The sequence below is a fragment of the Callorhinchus milii genome, unplaced genomic scaffold (assembly GCF_018977255.1).
Source record: "Callorhinchus milii isolate IMCB2004 unplaced genomic scaffold, IMCB_Cmil_1.0 Scaffold9, whole genome shotgun sequence".
Classification (NCBI taxonomy): domain Eukaryota; kingdom Metazoa; phylum Chordata; class Chondrichthyes; order Chimaeriformes; family Callorhinchidae; genus Callorhinchus; species Callorhinchus milii.
In genome coordinates this window covers 1,148,338-1,160,622 of record NW_024704750.1, presented here as the reverse complement: position 1 = coordinate 1,160,622, position 12,285 = coordinate 1,148,338, and positions in this window count along the sequence as shown.

Genomic DNA, 12,285 nt, shown 5'->3' with positions numbered 1-12,285 from the left:
ACACACGTCAACCTCTATCCATGTGTCCACCCTTCCCAGCAGGGGGCGCTGGACAGCTACTTGGGTAAGGTATCTGGCACAGGGGGGCATGGAAAGGGGGAGACGAGTGGGGGTGGGTGGGGTAGAGGGCGGGAGATGTTTGACATTGTTCTTCCCCCCCACCTCCCCTCCCCATTTCCCCCCAAACCATTCATCACCTGCCTGCAAACCCAAATTCTCATTGCTGGTGAAATCCAGAGAAAGCTCAGCGTATTTTTGGGGGGTCACCATTGGAGGATGGTGGTAGAGAGGGGGGGGGTGGGGGAGTCGATTGCCCTTGTTCTCTCCCCCCAGCCCCCCACACACCCACACACCCCTTTAACAAGGATTGGGTAACGTTTAATGAAGAGACCACAGCCCCCCTCTCTCTCCCTCTCTCTCTCTCTCGCTGCTGTCAGTGTCAGCTGTGCGGTGATGTACATTATGGTGAGGGATGTGTCATAGACAAGTCGCTGCATCGGGTTTGTTATTAGTGATGCAGCCATAAATAATGTGTGTTTTATCAGGAGTAGCAGCAGTGCATCAGCTTGTGTTAAGGTGAAGGGCCCGTGCATTATGACAGGGAGTGGGAATAATCAGCTTGTTTTTAATGAGAATGAGGAGCGCACTGAGGCTGACACGACAATTGATGCTACGATTCACATCGCTTACAAAAACTCGGAGGTTTCGCTCTCTCTCTCTCTCTCTCTCTCGCTCTCTCTCTCCGGCCCGGCTTGACAGTCATAATAGTGTCTCTTTCACCACTCTGTGGTCACAAGCCAATTAATTTCAACTTTTTTTCTTCTTCTCTCCCTTCGATGCGGAACGAGTGTACACACACATACATAAATACACACACATACACACACACACACATATACACACACATACACACATACATAAATACACACAAACATACACACACACACAAATACACATATACACACACACACATATACACACATACACACAAGCACACATATATACGCACCACACACTCACGCATATACATACACACACACCACACACACATACATACACCCACACACATACACAGACACACACATATATATATACATACACACACATGTATACACACACCTCACACACATACATACACGCACAGCACACACATCCACACAAACACCACACGCACACATATATACACACCCACACACATACAAACACACATATATCCGCACCACACACACACATACATACACACACAACACACACATGCAGCCCACCTGTTACACTTAGTTTGTTTCAGTTCCGTCATTACACTGACCTCCACCTCCGCAAAACTCCTCCCTCCCTCCCTCCCTCCTTCGCCCCCTCTCCACTGGTCCCTCTTGCCTTCATCTCCCGACTCTCCTCCTCTCTCTCTCTCATCACTTCACTTCCTCTCTCTTCACCCACTCCCCATCTCCCCCACTCCACTCATCCCCTCCCTCCTCATTGCTCCTGACTCCATTCTCCCTTCTCCCCCTCTCCCTGCCTCGTCTCACCCCTTCTCCCTGCCCCACCCTCACCCCTCACCATCCATCTCCCCCCCTCCCTACATCCCCCCCATCTAATGGTCACCAATAATAACGTGGTCACTTCAACCCGCGGCTGTTTGTGGGAACGCTGCTGTGTGCAATTGGCTGCTGCGTTCGCCCACAAAATACAGTCAATTCACTCTACAGTGTATCCTGTGAAGCGCTCTGAGATGTCGACAAGACGTGATAAGGCGCTGTATCAAATGCAAGGATTATTATTATTATTATTACTATTTCTCCGCTTCATAAACTCAGGCCTTCTGTCTGTCTGTCTGTCTGTCTGTCTGTCCCTCAACATGACACTTGACAAGAACGGCCTGAGAAGCGCTTACGAGATGCCTTCGACATAATCACTGCATCAGTCGGCAGCGTTATTTAGGTTTGGTTCAGTCTCTGTTTTCCCCCAGTGCCTCAGAAACAAAGGCTTTTCTCAGGAAATGTGAACCTGCGAACAAATGATTTAAAAACACTTAACTGCGGACGGGAACTGGGAGTTTGTAACAATAACAATAATAACAATAATAATAATAATAGTATAATAATATGCTGTAATGATCATTCAATTTGGTACACGTCGTCGAGACATCTCAAAGCGCTTCACAGGAACTTTACTGTCAAGTGTAGTTGCTCACTGTGTATTTGTAGGTAATGGTGGGGGAAAGAAGAGAGAGAGAGAGGAGAGATAGAGAGAGAGAGACTGACAGACTGACTGTTGGAATGTAAGATGAAACAGGAGGTAAAAGGGAATGTAAAAGCCAACATTTAAGTGACTTCAATTCCTGCAGAACTGCAATGTTTTCTGGATTTGGTTGAATTGACGCCAAATGAGAAAGAAAGCTTAACGGGTTTAAGCAAATTCCTCTTATTTTTTTATTTAAGGAAATCCTCAACTTTTTTTTTAAGGCGAGAGAATTTTTTTTTGAAACAGCGATGGGTGGGGGTTAGGGGTTGAGGGTAGGGGGTGGGGGAGGAGAGATGGCAAATCCACAAATAGCCATGATTAAGAAATCGCTGTGCGCGGAAGGAAAGGCAACAAAGACAGGGAGTGGATGAGGCGAGAGGGAGAGAAATGAACAGAAGCCTTTTTTACATAATGTGCTGTGGTAGAGAGAGCGAGAGAGAGAGCGAGAGAGGCGTCATTATTGAATTTCAGCTGTAGTGTGAATGTGATTTTGTGAGATTATCCAGCACTCATCTAACGCCGTCAAACACTCTGTTGCCAGGAATTTATAGTTGGACCCAAAAAGAAATGCGTGTTTTATTGAAAAGGGGGAAATAAATTAAAGGGGAAATGTTTAAAAAGGAATTCCTTGGCGCCGACTGATCTTCTACAGCTTTGAAGAGCACATGTGGCCCACTTAAAGCCTTCCCTCCCTGAAAATGCACAGTTCCTGGCTAATGCTCCAACATCAGCGGGCTGGTGGAGGGAGTAATAATACTAGTAATAATCCTGGCATTTGATACAGCGCCTTATCACGTCTTCGAGACGTCTCAAAGCGCTTCACAGGATACACTGTAAAGTGAATTGACTGTATCGCGGCAGCCAATTGCGTACAGTCTTGGATTGAATGAACAAATTATTATTATTTTTTTGAAGGGATTTTTACCCCCGGAAAATCGATCCGCCAATCAACCAACAACCGGGTTCTTTATCCTGACAGCAGTAATCGGCCAGTCCTGGAGTCAGCCCAGAAAACCCACACTGTACTCTTTCCATCACTGCTATATATCCCAGTTGCAGTGTGACCAGAACGGGACAGTGTCAGCCTGGACTGTGCAAGTTCAAGGTCCCCACACGATGCTCTGAACCCACAACCTTCTGACTTGGAGTCGAGAGGGTTACCTGACATTACCTGACATCAGCCACTACGCTACGAAACTCTGGAACTCTCTCCCTCAATCCCTCCGCCTTGCCCCCCTCCCTCCCTCCTTCCCTCCCCACCTTCAAATCCCACCTAAACACCTTCCTTTATGATTGTGTTCACAGTTGACCTTCTCCCTCCCTCCCTCCCTCTCCCCCCGGCCACTGTCAAGTGCTCCGGGACCTACACCCCGCGCGAAGGGCACTGAACAAATGCAAGTTGTTGTTGTTGTTGTTGCTCCCTAACAAGCCTGACCATAAAACTGTGAGATTTCAGCACATTTATGCCTGAAAAAAGCGAATCTCGGCTCATTGTACAGGTAGGCTAAGAGCAGGTGGAATTCGAGGCCTCCTGTATGTAGGGCGAGAAGACCCGGGAGTGAGCGAGAGAGAGACACAAGAGACACAAGAGAGAGAGAAGAGAGAGAGAGAGAGAGAGAGAGAGAGAGAGGGAGAGAGAATACACGAGGAGAAGCTGCTTGAACTTTTATGAAACAACATCTTGTTTTTTTTTCATCAGATAAAAGTTGTGCGTTTTTCACACCAGATACAGTTTCACTCGGTTTCCAACCTTCATTGTTCTGGGTCAGACCTGCTGCTGTGCGAGTGGAGATCAAAGACCGAGGTGGTGGTGAGGGGGAATCGAAATATGTAAACCCCGAAAAGTAATAGCCCCAGTTACGTGAGCGAAACCCACAGCGTTTCAGCAATGCTGGGGCTTCTGGATAAGGAGGTCATGGGTTCGAGCCCCACTGCGGGGACTTTGAACTCCCAGCGTTTCACAGGATCTTATATAAAGTATATTTTGGAGGCTGAACGCAGCAGCCAATTTGCACACAGCAACGTCCCACAAACAGCCAGGAAAACAGTGACCGATTTTATCTGTCGGCCAGGAAACTGGGAGAGAGAGAAACTCCCTTCTCTTTTCCATCAGCACCGCGGGATCTTTGACACCCACCGGAACAGGAACAGACGGGATCTCGGTTTAACTTCCCAACTAAAGGGCAGACAACTCCAACAGTACAGCGCACCCCCCACCCACACCCACACAACCCCCCCACCTAGCACAGCACCACCCACCCACCCACCCAAACCCCCACCAGCACTGCACCCCCCACCCACACCACACAACCCCCCACCTAGCACAGCACCACCCACCCACACCCACACAACCCCCCACCCAGCACTGCACCCCCCCCACCCACCCACCCACCCAAACCCCCACCCACCCAGCACTGCACCCCCCACCACCCACCCACCCAACCCCCCCACCTCTCGGGACTGCATTTGATATTCACCCTAGACTGTGAGCTCAATAGTCTGACAGCCTTCTGACTCAGAGGCGAGAGTGCTACCGACTGAGTCAGGCTGAGATCGGGAAATTGGATGAAGAGAGGTGGAAGATGGAGGAAGGAAAAAACAGGTGAGTGGTGGTGGGGGGGAGGACACAGCCCGGCAACAGTAACCCCTTTGTGGAGTCTGAGGCTCAGTGGTTAGAGCACTCGGCTCACAAGCGAGAGGACCCGGGTTCGATTCCCGATCGGGGCGAAATGTTGGGCAAGTTTCCTCACTCCACACACGCACCTCTGTTTACCCGGCAATAAGTAGGAACCCAGTTGTTAGTCGATTGGCAGATCGCTTATACGTGGGTAATAAACCCTTAAAAGGAATAATAATAATTTGGTCACTTCAATCCACGGCTGTTTGTGAGACGCTGCTGTGCGCAATTGGCTGCTGCGTTTCGCCCACAAAATATACCGACACTCCACTTTACAATGTATCCTGTGAAGCGCTTTGAGACGTCTTGAAGTCTTGATAAGGCGCCATATCAAATGCAAGGGTTATTATTATTATTATGAAACACTCCCCCCGCCCCTCCCGTCCCCGCTCACCCTCGCTGCTTACGGTAAACAGCCTGGCTGCTTAATTAGATGCTTGCTGCCTCTTTGTTCCTTTGCTCTGGAGCAGAAAGTGAGATGCTTTGCTCTCCTCCTCTCTCCTTACTCTAACACCCTATCACATGAAAGTTTCACTGGTGATTAGCTTTGCTAGCAATAATGCCTTCGCAACATCTGCTTTTGCCCATAACCATTCAGTAATTTTTCCCTCATTTCATTACTGATAATTTTCTTTCAACAGAATATACATGTATTAACTGGTAATAGCTTTCTAGTTTAAATCAAATAGATGCCAGGGGAATCCCAATAACTCTGTGCTCCGACTCTTGACTATTAAAGGCAAATTTGGATTTGCGCAGAAGAATCAATCAATTAAACCGGTAGGACACAACAAAAAAAATGAGTGTGCATGTGTGTGCATATGTGAGTGCGTGTGTATGTGTTTGTGCCTATGTGTGTGCGCGTATGTGTGCCTATGTGTGTTTGTGAGTATGTGTGTGAGGAATGCGTGTGTGTGTGTGTGTATGTATGTGTGTGTGAGGTATGCGTGTGTGCACATGTATGTATGGGTGTGCATATGTGTATGTATGTGTCTGTGTGTTGTATGTGCATGCGTTGCTTGTGTGTGTGTGAGGTATGCATGTGTGTACATGTGGGTGTGTGCTTGTGTGTGTGTGTATGCGTGCGCGCGTGTGTATATGTGTGTGTGAAGGGTAGGGGTTTGTTGAACGCAAGGGCATGTTAACATATTTGCAGCGCGTTGTGAACAAATGAAACGAAGAAGGGAGAGTGGGGGGAATAAGGAGAGGGGGGAAAGGGGAGGATGAAAGACAATAACGCAGGCACTATGTACATCAGATGTTTTCCATACTCGGATGCGTCGTTCACATTCCATCTGTTGCGAGAGAGCTCAGAAGACACTCTTGCAGAAATCTTGTCAGTCTTTTCCTCCACATTAAAAATCTGTCATTACCATCGGCTCTCTGCCTGACCCTAGAGATTTCTCGCACCAGTGTAGCGCTCTCTCTCTCTCTCTCGCGCTCTCTTTCTCTCAGTCCTTCTGATTTTTCTATTTCTCTCTCTCTCTGTTTCTGTTTTTCTTATTCCTTCTGATTTCTCCCATTAAACACACAGTCAATTCACTTTACAGCGTATTCTGTGAAGCGCTTTTGAGACGACTCGATAGTGTGATAAGGCGCTGGAGCAAATGCAAATTTTAGGATTCTTCTTACTATATTCTCTCTATCTCTCTCTCGCTCACACACACACACTTTCTCTCTTTTTCTCATTGCTAGAAACCAGAAATAAGGGATTTGTTCTTGTTTGACAAGGAGGTAACCCGAGAGAGATTGTGTGTGTCTCTGTGTGTGTGTGAGAGAGAGAGAGAGAGAGAGAGAGAGAGAAAGAAACACAAAGGGCAAGAGAATAGGTACCACTCGCACATCTGGTACTGTGTTACTATCCTCCGATGAGGGATTAAATCAGCGCTAGGCGGACAACATTCCATGTCCGTGTCAGAAATCTCGTCGGCTATTACGAAGCTTGTCGTAAAACATCTGTTTGTCTCACAGAGTAAAACCTGAGGCATCAACAGCCTCCAATCCCCTCGTGAACCTGTATCGATATGCCCAGACACTCTGCAACCAGTCATCATCCAGCATCCAGTGCATATAAAGGCAAGTTACTCTTCCCCATGATCCCTTCACATCACATTGCATAAACCCCCTCCTCACTTCCCCAGTCATCAATCTCACTCCCCCCCCCCCCCACCACCCCCACCCACACTCCCACCCACCCAAAGCCCACCCCGTCTCAGCCCAACAATGGAAGTCCTTCTTTACCCGCTCTGTTTAAGGAGGAGCGGTGTGGGCTGCCACCATCATCACCAGCTTCACTGAGGTCAGCTCAGCTCAGGGGACGTTAAAGATGACGTGTGTTTGGAAGCCTAACGGTTATGCCCTCGACACTGAGATCGATCACCAAGCCTCTGAGAGCAGATTACGCTTGGATCAGTCTGTGCTTTGCTGCTGAAGTGAGATTATTTCCGGGTCAGGCCGGCTCCGAGCATTGCCATCAGCTCGCTGAGCCGCGCGCAGCTGGACAAGAGGATGCTCACACTCGTCTATAGATCCCTTCACACCCTGGTCGCTCCCTCCCTCCCGCTATGACCTGCTTACTCCCCGCTCCACCACGCGCTCACATCGCACCTACACATGGAAATGCAACTAACAACTGGGTTCCTACTTATTGCTGGGTAGACAGAGGCGTGCGTGTGCGGAGAGAGAGACAGGAAGGAAGGAAGGAAGGAAGGAAGGAAGGAAGGAAGGAAGGAAGGAAGGAAGGAAGGAAGGAAGGAAGGAAAAGAATTTAAAACATCTATTTTTTTTTAAAAAATGGTGACGGAACGGTGTGAAGCCTCTCCCAGTCACTGCGAGGTCGGTGTCCTGTGGCGCTTTGTGTGGGAGAAGGTTGCACAGAACATCATTGTCTAGCTTTCCCCCCGTGGTATGTTCAGAAGCGTTTCGTTGGCTTTTACGGCAAGGTATTTAAGGAGGAAACATTTGCAAGGATGTGGGGAGAGCGCGGGGGAGTGGGACTGATTGGGTAGTTCTTCCAAAGTCCTGGCACAGGCACGATGGGCCGAATGGCCTCCTTCTGTGCTGTAATATTCTATGATTCTGCGATTCTAGACAGTGTGGTCTGCATCCCAAAATGTGTTACTTTTTTACTAACGCATTTTGGGTGAGAAATGCCACCGTTGACACCATTTACGTAATTTTTTTGAAACGTGCAGAATTTGGACCAAACCTTTTAACGTCTTTATTTCCTCCCCTTAAAAAATACAGCAAAAAAATCATGGCTTTAAATCCAAAGTAGTGGTTAACAACTTGCCGACAATACACACAGTCGCCGCGCTTTGCAGTAATAAAAATAATAATCCTTGCAATTGATACAGTGCCTTATCACGTCTTAGAGCCGTCTCAAAGCGCTTCACAGAATATACAGAATATATCAATTCACCGTATATTTTGTGGGTGAAATCCGGCAGCCAATTGCCCACAGCAATTGTGTAAGAATCCTGTGAAGCGCTTTGAGACGTCCTCCCGACATGAAAGACGCCGTACGTATCAAACGCGAAGATTACGGAGTATTATTCATAGTATAACTCACTCGTCTGGAGAATCTCAACCCGCAAAATATTGGCTGACGTGTTTGGTACAAAATTAACACCAGTCGCTCCAGTTGACAGTGAAATCTTGCAGAATGCTTTGAGGCATCCTCCATATCAAGTGGGAAAGTTTTAATTTAATTTTAATTCATTGGGGACTATTTTAAAAATCTGTGAAAATTTGAAGGGCAGTGACCAAATCTTACTGTATATAGACAGTATTCACCACCCTTTGGAACTCCATCCCACAATCCCTCCGCCTCGCCCCGTCCCTCGCCTCCTTCAAGGCCCGTCTCAAGACCTTCCTCTTCGACTGCGCCTTAGGTCACCTTCCTACCCCCGCCCTCCTCGCCCGCCACCCTCCTGATCCCAATCACCAGCTCGGGTCCAAATCCCTGACTGTCCAGAGCCTTGGGACGTCCTCCCGAGTGAAAAGCACTGTGTAAATGTCATTTTGTTGTATTTATTTTGTTGTCACTCTCTTGGAAATTGGACCATCAGACAAGCACTGGAACAGAACTACTCAAACAACAAAATATTAAACAAAACTCTTGGGAAGTAAATCCTAACAAGTCAAACGAGACATCGCGAACCGCTTGCACCCCAGTTGTGAGCATCTTTTTTTGCTGATGTTGTCTATTGTGCACATCAGTGTCCTGCAGGGGACATTAAAGGGCATGAATTAATGTTTGTCCTTTCAGTAATTAAAAGCTGTGATGACATCTCAGAGGGAGCCATGTTTGCACGGGGGGAAGCATAGATACCATTTTACCTCACGCGGGGCAGGCTTGATCGCCCTGCTGAGTAATAATAATAATAATAATCCTTGCATTTGATGCAGTCATGTCATCCAGACGTCTCAAAGCACTTCCCAGGATATACTGTAAAGTGAAATGACTGCATACTCTGTGGGCGAAACGCGGCAGCCAATCCCACAAACAGTCTTATCAACTCGTTATTCACAGAATAGATTTTCAAGCCTTAGGTGGAAGGATTTTTGTTAGGTCAGCGATCCGGGGCAAAGGCTCTTAATTGGAGTTGAGGTACAGATTAGCCATGATCTTATGGAGTGGCGGAACAGGCTCGAGAGGCTGTATGGCCTCCTCCTGATCCTATGTTCCTATATTGTAAAGTGACTTGATTGTGCATGTTGGGAGGTGAAATGCGGGTGCAATTGGGGTTATTCCCTTAATTCCACCCCCCCACCACCACCCCTGCGCAGAACGACGGAACGGCCCTGGCTCTCAAGGGGTTAACAGCGAGGTCCAGCCCTGCTGGTAATCAATGAAGCCTTACAATGAGCCAATCATGCAAATCCGACTTGCCTGTTCCGTGATCTTTTTTTAATTATAACACATCCTTTACATCTGTCCCACTGAATATCTTTTAATTGCACAAGTTTCAGGCATATTCTCTCTTCCTCCCCCCCACCACCAAAGCCCCCCCCCCCCCCACTCACTGTCTCTCCTCTCTCCTCCCCCCCAAGCCTCACATCCATTCCCCCCCTCCCTCCCTCCCTGCCCCCTCAACCACCTCACCCACCCACCGAATTTCTCAAAGTGACTCCAAACTAACAGACTGAACTCACAGCTTGAAAATCGTCAAGGTTCATTTACATTTTTACATGATTAATTTGAATTTAATATCTTAAATCAAAACCTGATTAATTTAAATAAAATTTTGATGGTGCTCTGGTTCTAATAAACATGCAAGTAATTAGATTGCACTTAATGTGATTTTTTTTCCCTGTTCTCCGACCACCCCCCCCCCCCACCCCCCCCACCCCCAACCCTCCTGTGGGCAAACATCACCACACGCGCCCCCTTTTCCAACGACCACCCCATAATCAAACTTTAGAGGGAAGCGATTTGAGTAAAGTCATTATACAACAACAACTTGCATTTACACAGCGACCTTCACGCGGGGTAGTGTCCCGGAGTCTGACCCCGAGCCAGAGGGAGAGGGGGAGGTGACCGTAAGCACCATCAAAAAGGAAGGTGTTTAGGCGGGTTTTGAAAGTGGGGAGGGAGGGAGGTGACAAGGCGGAGGGATTGAGGGAGAGAGTTCCAGAGTTTCGGGCGTAGTGGCCGAGGAACAAGCAGGAGGCCAGAGCCAGCCGAGCGGAGGCAGGTTATAACAGGAACATTAGCAACTCTGCGTCACTGTTACAAACAATAGCTACTGGCCATATTAATGATATTAATACCTGTGAATTTTCAAGTCTCCAAAGAGTTCATGGCTTCAGACCCGAAGCTCATAGAGAGACAGTACCACAGCCTTGGCTAAGACTGAGATCAAGCTGGCCAGTTTTGGGTGAGTTCCACTTTTCCCTCAGCCCCCACAACGTTAAAGATCCTGTGGTGCGACTCGAAAAGAAAAGGGAGCATCTTCTGGTATTTTGGCCGACAATAATAATAATAATCCTTGCATTTGATATGGAACCTTAACATGTCCTTGTGACGTCTCAAAGCGCTTCACAGGATGAACTGTGAAGTGAATTGACGGTGTATTTTGTGGGCGAAACGCAGCAGCCAATTGCGCACAGCAGCGTCCCACAAACAGCCGTGGTTCGAGTGACCCAAGTTTTATTTTGGGGTGGGGGCGAGGGTTACTACCCCCAGAAAGTGATCCAACAATCGACTAACTGGATTCCTACTTACTGCTAAATAGGAGGTAAACAGAGGCGTGTTGGAGTAAGGAAACTTGCCGAAGATTTCACTCTGAACCGCCCGGCCAGGAATCGAACCCAGGTCCTCTGGCTTTGCGAGGCGAGTGCTCTAACCCACTGAGCTGCAGGGACTCCAGATATACCAAACAAACATTAGAAGCAAAAAAGAAAAAAATAAAGAGCCACAAACACAACAATTAGATCGTCGAGTGAGGCTTCCTTCCTGCCTTTGTTTGGAGTGAGAACTCCTGCCTCCAAAACACTCTTCAGTCAAGGCTCCAGTGTGGTGGAGGTTCCTTTTCAATTCACTTGTAAGACTCTGCTGCCTGAAGGATGAGCAGAGGAGGTTCTTCCACCAGCTCACTTGCTCCCAGTAACAATGCCGAGCCGCCCCCGCTGTGCCTTTGACACCAACACTGCCACAACCCTTTCAATAAAGGCCTTTCTACTGTCAGCAATGAGCAGTGCGTGGCTGCTATCTGCCAGTGATGGCTTGCGCGACACAAACCTTGCCTTGCCAGTGATCACAGCAGGCGGGCAAGGCCAGGCAAATCAGGGCACAGCTCGCTTCAGCCCGCCAGCTCCTCTCGTCTCGTCTCGTCTCGTCTCCACGCCATCGTGTGATCTTATCGGGGTTTGAGCCCTGTTTATCCCAATCAATAACATATAATCAATCGCAAGGCAATCACCGCAGCTCTGATCCTGGGGGAGTTTCTCTTTCGATGCGCGGGTGTCAGATCTCACTCGTCTCTGCCGTCTCTTGTCCCCACCCTCCCCTCCCCTCCCCTCTCCCCCTCTCTCTGAGACCCTATTATTATAATCGTACTGACAATAATCCTCGTGCTTGGTACAGCATCTTACACAGCTGGGGGGAGAACGTCTCAAAGCGGTTGGCACTGTGGAGTGTGACTGCCGTGTTTTGCAGGTGAACACAGCAGCCAATTCACAACAACAACAACTTGCATTTACACATCCCCTCATGCAGGGCAGCGTCTCAGAGCGCTTGACAGCGGTGGAGCCCGATGCCGAGTCGGTGGGGGAGGGAGGTGACAAATAATCCCAATCGGGTTGTCTCCACAAACAGCTGTGAAGCGAATGATCGATATGAAATTGTCAAGGGTCTGCTTTCC